The sequence below is a fragment of the Streptopelia decaocto genome (assembly GCF_964273445.1).
Source record: "Streptopelia decaocto genome assembly, chromosome: 2".
In the NCBI taxonomy this organism is placed as follows: Eukaryota; Metazoa; Chordata; class Aves; order Columbiformes; family Columbidae; genus Streptopelia; species Streptopelia decaocto.
In genome coordinates this window covers 72,446,972-72,460,033 of record NC_138655.1, presented here as the reverse complement: position 1 = coordinate 72,460,033, position 13,062 = coordinate 72,446,972, and positions in this window count along the sequence as shown.

Below are 13,062 nucleotides of genomic sequence, written 5' to 3'. Positions count from 1 at the left end.
TGGAGGGGGTTGGTCTCTTCTCCCAAGTAGCAAGTGATAGGACAAGAGGAAATGATCTCAGGTTGAGCCAGGGAGTTTTAGATTGGATATTAGAAAAAGTTTCTTCACAGAAAGGGTTGTCAGGCACTGGAACACGTTGCCTAGGGATGTGGTTGAGTCACCATCCCTGGAGGTGTTTAAAAGGTGCTTAGACGAGGTTCTTAGGGACATGGTTTAGTGCTAGAGTTGGTTAGGTTATCGTTGGACTTGATGATCCTGAGGGTCTCTTCCAACTAAAATGATTCTATGATTCTATGATTTCCTTTTATTTTAAAGCTTGTGAACCTATGTTGTTGTGAACCTATGTGTCTAATGCACAAATCAAGGGAGGTTAAGGAGAGACTGGAATCTGAGACACCCATGAGATGAGATTTCATTACTTCTGTTTTATGTGGTATGAACATAAGAAATGTTCAAAGTAGAGCTCCCATTAGCTTCAGTTGCTGCCGTGGGTGAGATCCCTAGGTAATGAAGAATACAGAATACCACTTTAGAAAGTGTGATGCTAGTGACTTGTCTAGTAACAGGTCTGGTGAGAGAGGCAAGGAACTGATTCAGTCTTTCTTTTGCCAGAGCATCATTCAGTTAACCTATTATCAGATCTTGCTGATTGTCTGTCAGCTATGTCTTGCCTCAGACAGTACATGCTCCAGCTAACAAAACCTTAGATTTATCAGGGTATAATCATGAGTGCCATCTAAAAGATCATGCAGTGAGATGGATATTTCAGCAGTAGTAAGCACCTACACTTGCCTGTACAAAAGTGCAGTGAGGAATCCTGCAGCCCTGGGAAGTCACAAGCTCAAACGAGTGCTGTTGTTCTGCTTGTTCCCTTTACTTTCAGCCTGGGTTCACTAAAAAGTTCTGATTTATCTCTTCCAGTCAGTCACTAGTCCCAGTCTTGTCTCTTTCCAGTCCCTTACAGTGTGCCTTCCAATCTATTCAAGCTCCAGTCCAGTGGATGACAGCTCAGTAAAGAGAATGGCATGCACCAGCCTTCCCCTGAAACAGTCAAATTTCCCTGATTCTAGTCTTTCTGTTTCATTCAGTACCCTTTATCAGCACAATTTAGTGCCTGTTCTCCCAGGCACTTCATCTCATCTAACTTTCCCCTATATTTTGAGCTTTAGTCTTCCTTATCTCTTAATCTGACTTTTCCATTCCTTACTGTATCCAACAAGGCTGTTGTCCAGTCTGTTTATATTCTGATTTCCCAGTCAAGTCCAGTTCTTCCTCTATTCTTTCTCTCTTCTTTTTTTTTTTTTTTTTTTTTTTTTTTTCCCCAGAGTTGCCATTCTCTGTTACAAGCTAGTTTAAATCTCCCTTTCATAATTTCTAATCCTGGATATCGAGTGTCCTCACATCAGCATAGCTTTCCTATTTTAGGCTCTGTTATAATCTAGTCTCCTAACCTGTCTTTTTCCATCTTTATTCAAATACAGCCTTTTTAGACAGATTTTCAATCTTACAAGTAAGACTGAAGCCATTACACAGAAGCTAATTGATGCCAGTTAAGAGTCTGGCTACATCTACTGTGAAGGTTTCTGACACTTCCACCCATCAGACCATCTTTTCAGTCGTTTATAACTGCAACACTTTAAAGGTAGAGATGGAATTTTCCATGTTGCATGTCTGCCTCAGGCTATACTCAGCTTCACTCAGAACAATGCAGTTGTTTCCAGGAACAAGGCTGTGGAAAATGCAGCAGTTGTTCACATGGAAAAATAAGTGATGTTGAGAAGACAATTAATTTTCATCAAGCATTCACCAACTGTTGTTATGACCACTGCAGGAAAATCCATAAGGAAATTAATTATGCTTTTTTAGAGAAGGTTATGCACTAACTGTGACAGAGGTCCTATGTGAAAATGAGTGTGGTCAGGTAATTAAAAGCTTCCTCATAATGCAGGCGCACAGGGCAGAATTAGGACTGCACCAGCAGCCATAATCCAACCTTAATTTTCTGAGTTTGTCTTCATGACTTAATAATTCTGTTTTAGGATCATGGCATGTCTGCTGTGTGAAGCAGTAGATTTAGCAAAAATATCTGCATATCATTTGTTCTCTACATTCCCTAATTCATATAATCTCATTTATCCCCTCTATCCAAATATAGCAGTGATACAAACTAGTGTCAGGCAGGAATTTTTCATGTTTTGTATTTAAGAGTCCTTGTTTTACCTTTATATTTAAAATAACCTTCAGTGCTAGGTACTCTTTTAAATTGTATCAGCTGAGGTTGTTTTATGCTTTGTATTATTTGTTGTTTTAAAATATTATTTCTTTCCTGAAATAGCATGTATGATGCAGTTGTGGGCCATTGATAAAAATACTATCCCTCTCCCAGTTTGTTATGAATAGATCAGATTCTGATCTCACATTGATTTTTCACTCTGGTGAAATCATTGACAATTAAGCTCAAATTTAACTTGTATAAAGGTGTAATCAGATACTGACTTGAATGTATTCAACACTTAAATATGAGATACCGCTTGAATTAATAGATTCCCTTTTAAAAATGAAAACAGTTCTACATAAGGGCATTAATATTCACAAGTACCACCCTAAATTTCAGTTTCATGATTATGTGGACATTCACATGGGGCTACAGTAACTAACTTCACTGGTGAGCTAGAGCTCTTTAGTGTTATAGCTGCACTTCTTTTGACTTACCTTTCTAATAGTGGTCACTTTTAAAATGTGTTATACCAAAGGTGCATGTAGGTTTATCAGAGATTAAATGGAATTATACATCTAAACCCTATTAAAAGTCAGAAAGAATTAAGCAGCTAATTCTCTGGCAATTTCAAAGACTTGATGATAACTGTTATATAAACTATTTCCATCAATTATTTGGGTAAAAAAATAATGTTTGATTGCATTCTTTTTTTTTTTTTTTTTTCTCTTTTTTCTCTTATATGTATTTTAGTTTATTTCCAGTTCCAGGAAAAAATGAGTTATAGAATGTTATGCTGTGTCTCAGCTTCAAAGACAATGAACACCAGAAGAATCTAAGGATGTGGGTTCACTCTCTGTAGTTTCCTCTCTTAGTTTATGAGACATATCTGTCCTGACAAGGGTGTTGAATGTTCCTATGTGTGAGAACAGCAGTAGCTAGTGAACATATGTAATTCCATCAAACTTGGAGCAAATCTTAGCATCCTAACAACATTTTATGGATAATGTTAGAGGCATTCGACATTACCAATGATATCGCTCAGGGAGAAAACGAGAATTCCCAGTGCCGTGGGATCATGCACTCTGGCTTTGTAGTATTGATACCTGTGGCTGAGTTGCTGGTGTATATTTGGTGACAGATTATTCTTTTTTTTGTAAAACATATGTAAAACAATGCCCACTCTCTGAAGCTATATCCTCGTGCAAATTAAAATGAAGAGTATATTTAAGATGCACTGTAAACTTTCCATGTTGCACATATACTCTGCTGCATATGTTCCATTAAGGTATGTGCTGAGCTTAGACACTAATGTCAGCAGTGGTCTTATGCTGCTCACAGGAAAATATTTACAGTATTGAGAAGGATGGATTTATATTCAGTGTGAAGCCCCAGATGATGTTCCTCCTGTAGATCAGCAAGCCTTTAGGTCACTATGAATTACAGTCTTTAAGAAGTGGAACAGTGGTATCCAAAACCTGTGTGTTAAAGCCAGCCATGTAGCGCAGAATGAGCTGTCAACATCTTCTCAGCGAGACAGTCATACACAAAGGGCAGTGTGCATATGAAATAAAGGGCAAGAGAAAAGGTTCGGTAAACAAGGATCCAAAAGGCAAAGTGAGAAAGTCTCTTCCTCACCAACAGACAGAGTTCAGCTGCCATCAAGGGCAGAGCTCTTCCTCCAGCGTGACAAGAGGATGACTAACAAAAGGAAAAATACAACTTCTCAGACTTGGCTGAGATTTTAAATAATTTTATTGGACTTTTAAATTGCTTTTTAGGAAGAAAGTAAGCCTTTACAAAGCATATTCATAGAACTTTCTAGTTTTACAAGATTAATCTCTGAATGCCAAGTCCAGAAAGTATGGCTGACCTGTCAGGGGATGAAGCTGTGTCACACAGTCTGTGATTTGTCCAAAAATTAAATTAATGCAAATATGAAGGATGACTAATGAGCGCTTGCACAATATGATTAGTAATAATTTACAAAAATACCTGTTCCTAATCATAATATTATGACAAACTTCGATTTAAAAAAATACCTTTAAATGTCATTGACTAAATTCAGATAATGAAAATGTACTTTCAATGATCTTATAAGCTGTTCAGAGACATTCCATGAATAGAAACAGAATTTTTAATTAGATCAGTAAATGACATGTTGTAAATTATTTGTTCAGTTGTATTTATTATTTTTCCAGAATGGCTCATTATTAAAGTGTGGGTTTATTTATTTTTTTTTTTTTAATTTAGGAAGACTATTTTGTTGCCTTAACCATGCCTTATAGAATTTTTTATTATTTTTAAAATAATATGATTAAAATTTTTCTGGAAAAAAAGCAAATAAATCAACCTTTCTCCTTTTTTTTTTTTTTTTTTTTTTTTTTTTTTTTTTAATTACTGCACATGGAGAGCATCCAGGTTCAAATTCTAGGCACTTTTATTGCTCTATAAATTTGTTTCTTAGTCAGTCATGATTTGTTTTTAGGATTTTTTTCAGATGTTTCTTTTGTGGTTTGTTTCTTATTTGTAGGTAATAGAAAGTAGTGTTACTGTTGTCCAGCCTAGACTCCAGCTATTTGTTAGGCTTCCTATTGGCAGAGTTTGGCACTTAAGTTAAACTCAGTTCCATGTGCTAGAAATGGCTGTGTGGAAATAATAAACCTTAGGCATTTGAACTAAATGCCAAAGTCCATTGTGAATGGTATAATGGTATTAAGAGTACTAGTGGATGATCTTTTAGAGTAGGAAGTCTGAGGAATGTTGATCAGTCCTGAGCTTGAAGTGGAAACTGGGTTTGGCAGTCCTGTAGTTTTCAATCATACTGCTGAATGTGTCTGCTCATCAGGCTAATTTTATTACTTATCTAGTAGTCGATATCATTACAATGTTTTATGAGCTAATATATTTTTTCCTGGTTTTATTAGGTCAAATACAGTCACACTACTTTCTCTGCAGGTTTTTTTTTTTTTTTAAATTAACTTTTTGATGGGTTGTAAAGGTTGAGAATAAGTCAAAAAAGCCACTGTTATTATCTTCTCCACTTGATATTGCATACATTACTTGTAAAACTGTTATTGCTTTTCTCAGAATAGATGTTTTAACATCATCACCTTTTCAATCCCCTCCTTTTAATCCCATTAGAATCTGAGCAATGCTAATTCTGTCACCATCAAGATATATTGCATCTTTCTCAGATGAATGCAGAACATACATACATTTCTTCTGCAGAATAAACTGCCCCAGGCCTCCATTAAGGAGAACAGAAAAGACTTGTGCTATATAGATTTTTTTTTTTTTTTTTTTTTTTTTTTTAAATAGCCCTTGAAAGAATGAAAAGAAAAAAAGAATGAAAATGCCTGTAGTTTTCAATGTGGGGTGTCAGGGGGTGTGTGTGTTTCTGAAAGACAGGGAGAGCAATTTCCGAAGTCTGCCTCATGTCAACAGCCTGCTAGTAGAAGGGTTTTAACAGGAGTTTGCCTACACCTATGAAATGTATTGAACCTCTTTAAATCCTAATGTTGTTTTTTAATAAGAAATGGATCTGTTTTATCTGTATTTTGACATATTTGAGATAAATCAATCCAGTACTTCCTTGACAAACCATTAAATTCAGTTAATATATCTAATGTAAGAGGATGTGCTCCTAGATTCTCTGTAAAATAAAGAAAAGAGGGAAAGACAATGGTTAGAGGAGAGGTATTCAGTCTAGAAATCTGCAGAAGTTGTTGTTTAATGGTTTGCTATATTCATAATCATTGTTTATGTAGGTATTCTCTGTTCATTCATAGATATATTTGGTCCGGTTGTTGAAACCTATTTTGTTCTAGACTTAGAAATATGTCATGGTACATTATAGGGCAACAAGGTAGCACAAAAATATATCAATTGATACATTCTAACTTTTCTGGAGTTCAGTTTTGTTGAATATTCCTATGATCTTTTACTGCAGAAATGTGGAAGAAAAGTGCCTAATTTATCTTCACTATACTATAATTTATTTTGTATACATTCATCAAGCCTTGTCTTCTAAATTTACAGTATGGATATCTTAATTTCTGTCATATGGAAGTTCTTTCATGTGCCTAATCATTTTTATGCCTGCTTCTGAATCTGTTTAATTTCTTGCATTTTTTTTTTCCTTTGAAATAAATTATCCTTTTAATAATGCTTAGAATTTGCAAAATTCTCACCAGGCTGTAAGTTATAAGCTATCATGTATTTATATTTTCAAAATTGTCTTTGGAGACTTATAAGAACACCGTATTTCTTCTTTTTTAGCTGTCTTTTGGCTTCTAGTTTTTGTTTCTTTTTTTTTTTTAAATTATTATTATTATTATTATTAATAATACTAGTCTTACTCTGAATTTGAAAACTGGGAAACAAAGGCTAGGAAAACTTGAAAAGCTCTTTGGTTTTAAATATCTTGCACATGAGTGGTTCATACAGAACCCTAAAAGAAGTTCCCATGGCTCTTTGTTGTGGTGTTTGTTTGTTTGTTTGTTTTTGCCTAATTAAATGCTAATATTATTCCTATATGAGTTCAAAGTGATTGTTGTGAATTATGCTCATATATTTTCAGATATTAACTGGGGTTTTTTTTGTTTTGTTTTTGTTTTCTACTAACCTGTTTTACTCTTCACAAGGCATCTATTTAAGTGCTGCCTTTGGAAATATATTCTTGAACCAAAGTACCTCCAACATAAAAAACTTACTTTATCTATTTGAGAAATCCTCAAAGTCTACAGACTGCTTCTATCTACATGGAAGTTGATGGAGTAAAAATCTTAAAGGGTGGAATTTATGTTAGTTGACTAAATGACATGGAAATCAGACAAATGGAAAAGCAAGCCAAGATGTCCATCACAAGAGAAACAAAAACAAAAGGAAATGTGGAAATTCAGATACACAGAAGGCTTTAAAAACAATGACAAGAAGGCTGATAACTAAGCAGAATGTACTGCTTTGTGAGGAAAGATTTTGGAAAATTCTTGTGGAAAGCAGAAGGTGGAGAGACAATGAAGTAGCTGAAGAAAATATTTCAGAAGCCTTGACAACTGCTGGTGAGGTCTGAAATCCATAACTAATGAGCTCTACTGCAAAGAAACTTGAAAATCCATGCACATGTCTTCCATGTTCCCATGTTCTAGCCCACAGCAATGAAGCCTACATGTAACTGGATTTTTGTTTGTTTGGTGTTTGTTTTAAATAAACAATATATTAAAAAAAAAAAAAAAAAGAAAAGAAAAGAAAAAGAGGAGAAGGATCTCCACATGAGAGAATAATCATACCAGATATTCTGTCAGTTGCCATGCAATTCATTCCATGCAACTGCTGTCTGACAGAATACTTTAATTAGTATTTCAGCCCCTGGTATCAATACAGACTGGGGGATGAAGGGATTGAGAGCAGCCCTGTGAAGAAGGACTTGGGGTACTGGTGGATGAAAGACTGGACGTGAGCTGACAATGTGCACTTGCAGGCCAGAAGGCAAATCATATCTTGGGCTGTATCAAAAGGAGCGTGGCCAGTAGGTTGAAGGAGGTGATTCTGCCCCTCTGCTCTGATGAGACCCCACCTGGTGTCCTATGTCCAGCTCTGGAGCCCTCAGTACAGGAAAGACATGGACCTGTTGGAGAGGGTCCAGAGGAGGCCGCCGAGATGATCAGAGGGCTGGAAAACCTCTCCTATGAGGACAGGCTGAGAGAGTTGGGGTTGCTCAGCCTGGAGAAGAGAAAGCTCCAGGAAAACCTTATTGTGGCCTTTCAGTACTTAAAAGGGACCTATAAGAAAGATGGGGACAGACTTTTTAGCAGGGCCTGTTATGGCAGGTCAAGGGGTAATGGTGGTAAAATAAAGGAGGGGAGATTCAGGCTAGGCATGAGGAAGAAATTTTTTACAATGAGGGTGGTAAAACACTGGCACAGGTTGCCCTGAGAGGTGGCAGATGTCTCAGCCCTGGACACACTCAAGGCCAGGCTGGACTGGGCTCTGAGCAACCTGATCTATTTGAAGATGTCCCTGCTCATTGCCGGGGGGTTGGACTAGATGGCCTTTGAAGGTCCCTTCCAACTAAAACTATTCCATGATTCTATGATCAGCATGAGCAATTCCTTGCTAGCACAAACTGTGTTTGGTTTCTAGTGTTGTGAGCAAAAATTTAAGGGGAAAAGAATAACAGAATTAGATGTTAGAAATCATGTTTTTAGAAACATGAGGTAAAAATTAATTAAATGTCATAAATCTGTCTCACTCATGCCTTTTGTCCTCAGTAAACGTTGTTTGTATTAAAAGCTCCTGACAAGTATAGGTATACAAGATGATTCCTTGCTTTTAATATAGCCAGGCATTTCTGGATGGAGTTGGGTAAGCTTAGATGGAGGACTGCTGTTACACATCACAACACTAAATATTTAGTGCTTCTAGTCTTCTTGCTAAATTTCCTTGTTAGATATCCGACAAACAGCATTTATATTCATTGTTTGTTTTGTGAAACCAGTAAAGTTTCCTGAGTGTGTGGAATTAAAAAAAAAAAAAAAGAAGTCCTAACATCACCAGTTGCTGTATCATGATGTATATACGTTCAGTCACTCTGGTGTATCTTATTCTTTTGTTATTCAAATTGCTACTGTACCTAGGAATTTCAAACATAGTTCAGGTAACTGATTACAGTAGACAAAGTTAGAACAAAAAAGATCTTTCTCCAAATAGACCATGTTATAATACACGAAGAAGGTGTAGTTCTATAAATATCTGTCATTCACGTGTGCCAAGCAGATCTGCCAAAGAAAGTAATTGCATATGTTCCCTGCTTCCAGCTCTTAGTTTCTGTCTCTGTGTTACCCCGTCCTTTTGGCTGGCATGAGTATTTGAATGGTTGCACAAAGAACTGAATCAAGGAACTGCTTTTGTTGAGAGATAACCTAGCAGGAAGAGAAAGTTGAAAGCTCAGCACCCAGTGTAACTCCCAGTTGTTTTTATTCATCATGGGAAGCAAAATCAAATTAATTATAGAGAAGTGCAACTTATTCCCAGTATGTTTCATGAGCTTGTTCTTAAAATCCTAAGATGAAGCTATTGATGTTTCAAAAGGCAAACTATTCAATTTCTTACTCATTTTCCTATTAATATATTTTTTGTATGTCTAATTTAAATTTCTTTGCTGCATTATTGACTTTTATTCTTGTCCTATTTACTGTGAACATGGCTAACAGATCATTCCCTTTCTCCTCCTTTCTTGCTTTTTTGTCTCTAGTATTCGAAGACTTATATTTGTTCTTCTCTCTTTCCAAGTTGAAGTAGTCTCAATTTGTTTATACCTTCCATTTTTCCTTTCTTTTTTTTTTTTCCCTAGCATCTGTGTACTCCTACAGTTCTCTGCTGAACATTTCTCTCAAAAAAAGATGTCCAAAGCTGTACGTGATTCTAGCCAAGAACACACAGATTTTGAGAAAAAGGTCAATAACCTCAGAGAACAGAATAGAAAACCTGGTTCATTTTAATCACTATAGACAAATCTTTCCCTTTTGGAAGACCCCATGTCTAGATGTAAGGTGTCATCTATTCCTTTTTTCTACTTTGAATCTCTGGAAGGACAACAGGGATCCTGAGTTGCCTTATATAATATATCATACTGTGTATTTAAGTCAAGCCAAATTTAATTTATAAAACTCAAGCGCTCATGTTGGAAAAATCTCAACTCCAAAATATGGATCCCAGTCTGTCTCTTTACAATTATATGAAAATATATGATATAGTAAATGTTCATTTCAAATTGAAGTTGAAGTAGAAGATAGTTTAAAACCCATTGTTGTTCTGTTGGCAATATTATCAATGTACAGCACAGGAACCAGCTAGAAAAAGAGGTTTTACAATTTATTTTCCATTTTACCTCTCTTTTGTACTCATTTTTTATCCATTATGCTATAAAATGCTGTTAACACAGCATAAAACTCTGTTAATGCGGCGTAAAATGCTATTACGAAATACAATGCCTGAGACTGTGGAAACAAAATTATAAATCAAACACCCCCTGTATACCTGCTTTAAAATCAGTCATAATGATAATACGAAATTGTTGTTGAGATATTCCTTATAACTATCGCCATATTCTTTTTTTTTTCAGCCAAAAACAAATAAGCTAAGATAAAATCCACTTTAAGCAGTTTCAATGGTGAATTTTTCTGTTTATGTATTTTTCAAAACATTTTTTGGTACATCTATTGCAAGAGTTAAGATTGAAATTCAAAACATATTGTCTTTTATATCTAAAGATACTTGAATAGATTATAATCAACTTTTTCTTTAATTTTGTAAGGATTTAATATTAAATAGGTGGAGGTTTACACCAGATTGTTAGGAAACTTAACTTCCTCATATTCAAACTACTAACTCGAATTGCAGAACCTCCACTGGAGACTGCACAAATATGCAGTGGCATGAAATGTCCAGCATTGGGCAGTCTTCTGCATTTCGTAGAAGAGGTTCACTAAGGAAAGTCTGTGTTTTAGAAGGAAATTCTGTTGTCAGCATTTAAACCATTTTGGAATCTGGATAGCCACTGATGTGTTCCAAGACTACTTTTATTAAAAGAAAAAAAAAAAAGCAAGCTTACAAAGATGTCTACACAACATCATTTGCCCAACAGGCCCAGAAACAGGAGGACAAAAGTCTATTCTGAAACTTGCGCAATGCAGTTCAGGAAGTCTGAATTTATCTCTGTAGATTCCCAACCATACTATTTTATGAAATTGTTTCAAAGTCTTAACTTGAGACACCTGCGCTAACAGAGTTTGCAGAGATATTTGAAATACCAAGGGTATATTTATGGAAAGACAGCCCTGGGAAATGGAGCATTAATCTAAGAGACAGAGATCTCCTCATAGTTAGGGAAGCTCTAGACACAATATGAGCAGTGACCCAACTGCTCTACAAATGCAAAGGAAATCAGTGGTGCATGAATGACATGTGAATTGAACTCACTGTGAATTTGATATTAAATCCACTGTGTAAGCATAGTAAATATGGTGTGCTGGATTTGCTAATTGTCTGTTACCTCTTCAGTTAATTAGCTGATCACCTATGTAATTTCAAAATTTGAAAAAACAACAGAATATAAAGTGACAATATTTAATTCAGAAAAAAATCATAACAGGCATCTAATTATAGCTCTTGAAGAAAATCTTCTTTGTGACAAATGTGAAAGCTTTTTACAGAAAAACAACTGCAGACACTAATGATGTCTCTCTAGCTGAGACCCAGAATCAGTATCCAATCCAATTGTAAAGGACAAACGAGCTGCATTTTTCTAGTTGCCCAGTCTTTGAGAGCACTCTCCTCATTGCCCTCCAAACTCTGCTTTTTATTTTATTTTTTTAGAGTGACGTTTGCAGTTCCTGCTACATTGTAATTTTATCCTGACCCCCTTGACATTTCCAAATGGCTTTGTACATGATCTCTTCTCACTCTGCTGAAAATCTCAGGGGGTTCTTGTTCAGAAACATAAATTCAACTTCCATCACTGTGTTGATCTGTTTTCCATTATGCCACCCTCTACCTTATCACTGGAAACTACAACACCAACCTACTATTTGCATCTCAGTCATCCATAAAACATTGCTTTCACTCAGCATCCAATCCCATTTCCTGTCATGATGAAAAAACTTAAAGTTATTACAAGAATTCATATTAGTGCAACACTATCCTGAGCACAATCTCTTCTCATGTGTATGTGTGTTTACAGATGGCACACCAACAATTAGCAATGCTTGCTGCTTATTTTGGAGTACGGTGATGCCACGTGTGCTGGCATAGCCTGCAACACTGGTTTCTTATTTTGATCCTCATCTAGACAGGGTTTGTTAAAGAATAAGGCTATCACTTTTAAAAAGTCTTAGTCACTAAGGAATGTTTGTATGTTAAATGGATTCATTTATTTTTAGATCAGTCACTGTGCAGGAATGAATAGAAATATCCCATGTCACTACGACGGCTAAACAATTTGAAATGTCAAAGTAGAGCCTGAGGCTGTTAGAGCAAATAATAAATAATGTATCTGCTTTGCCTGAAGTAGCATATTGTATACAATTTTGATGACTTGTCCAATGACTGATGATACAGAAGGCAAAGATTCTGAATATTTTGTAATATTGTTAAGTATGGAAAAATCCAAATAGTAATTTAGTTACTGTTTTTCCTCATTTAGTATTGGTTTTCCTCTGGTTCACCCTTAAGAAAAAGCAATTGGAAATTGATTTTCAAACTTATGAAATGCCTAAAACAATTTATGAAATAATTTCCGCATCACATTAAAGAGAAATGTAGGTTCAACTTCACTTGTGTAGTTTGCATTTATTCATATTAAATGAGAAGCAATGTGTCATGGAAGAATTAACTGTACAACAGTACAACAGGAGTACAACAGGAGAAGATTCTATCCTGTGGAAAGAGAATAATGAAAATAATTTACCTAACTAATCTAAACACATCTGAATATAAACCATCTAATTATTATATGACTTAGGACAAAGAAACAAAGAAACAAACCAATCAACCAACAAACAGACAGAAAACCCCCACAAACCAAAACCCCCTTACATTTAAAATTTGTATTTTTCTGATACAAATTTAGTGAAAAATTGGAAAAAATGGAAAATTTGAGTGAGAGAGACTGTTTTTTATTCTCTCAAGAGAGGTATGGTTTGCCTGAGTTTGTAATGAGCTGAAGCATTTAACTTCTAACGAAGACCTAATACCTTGCCCAATTTGCATTCTTGTTAAGCCTGATTAGAAGAAAGGGGAGTTAAAAATAATTTATAAAAGTTTGAGCTTATTTAGGTCAACAACAC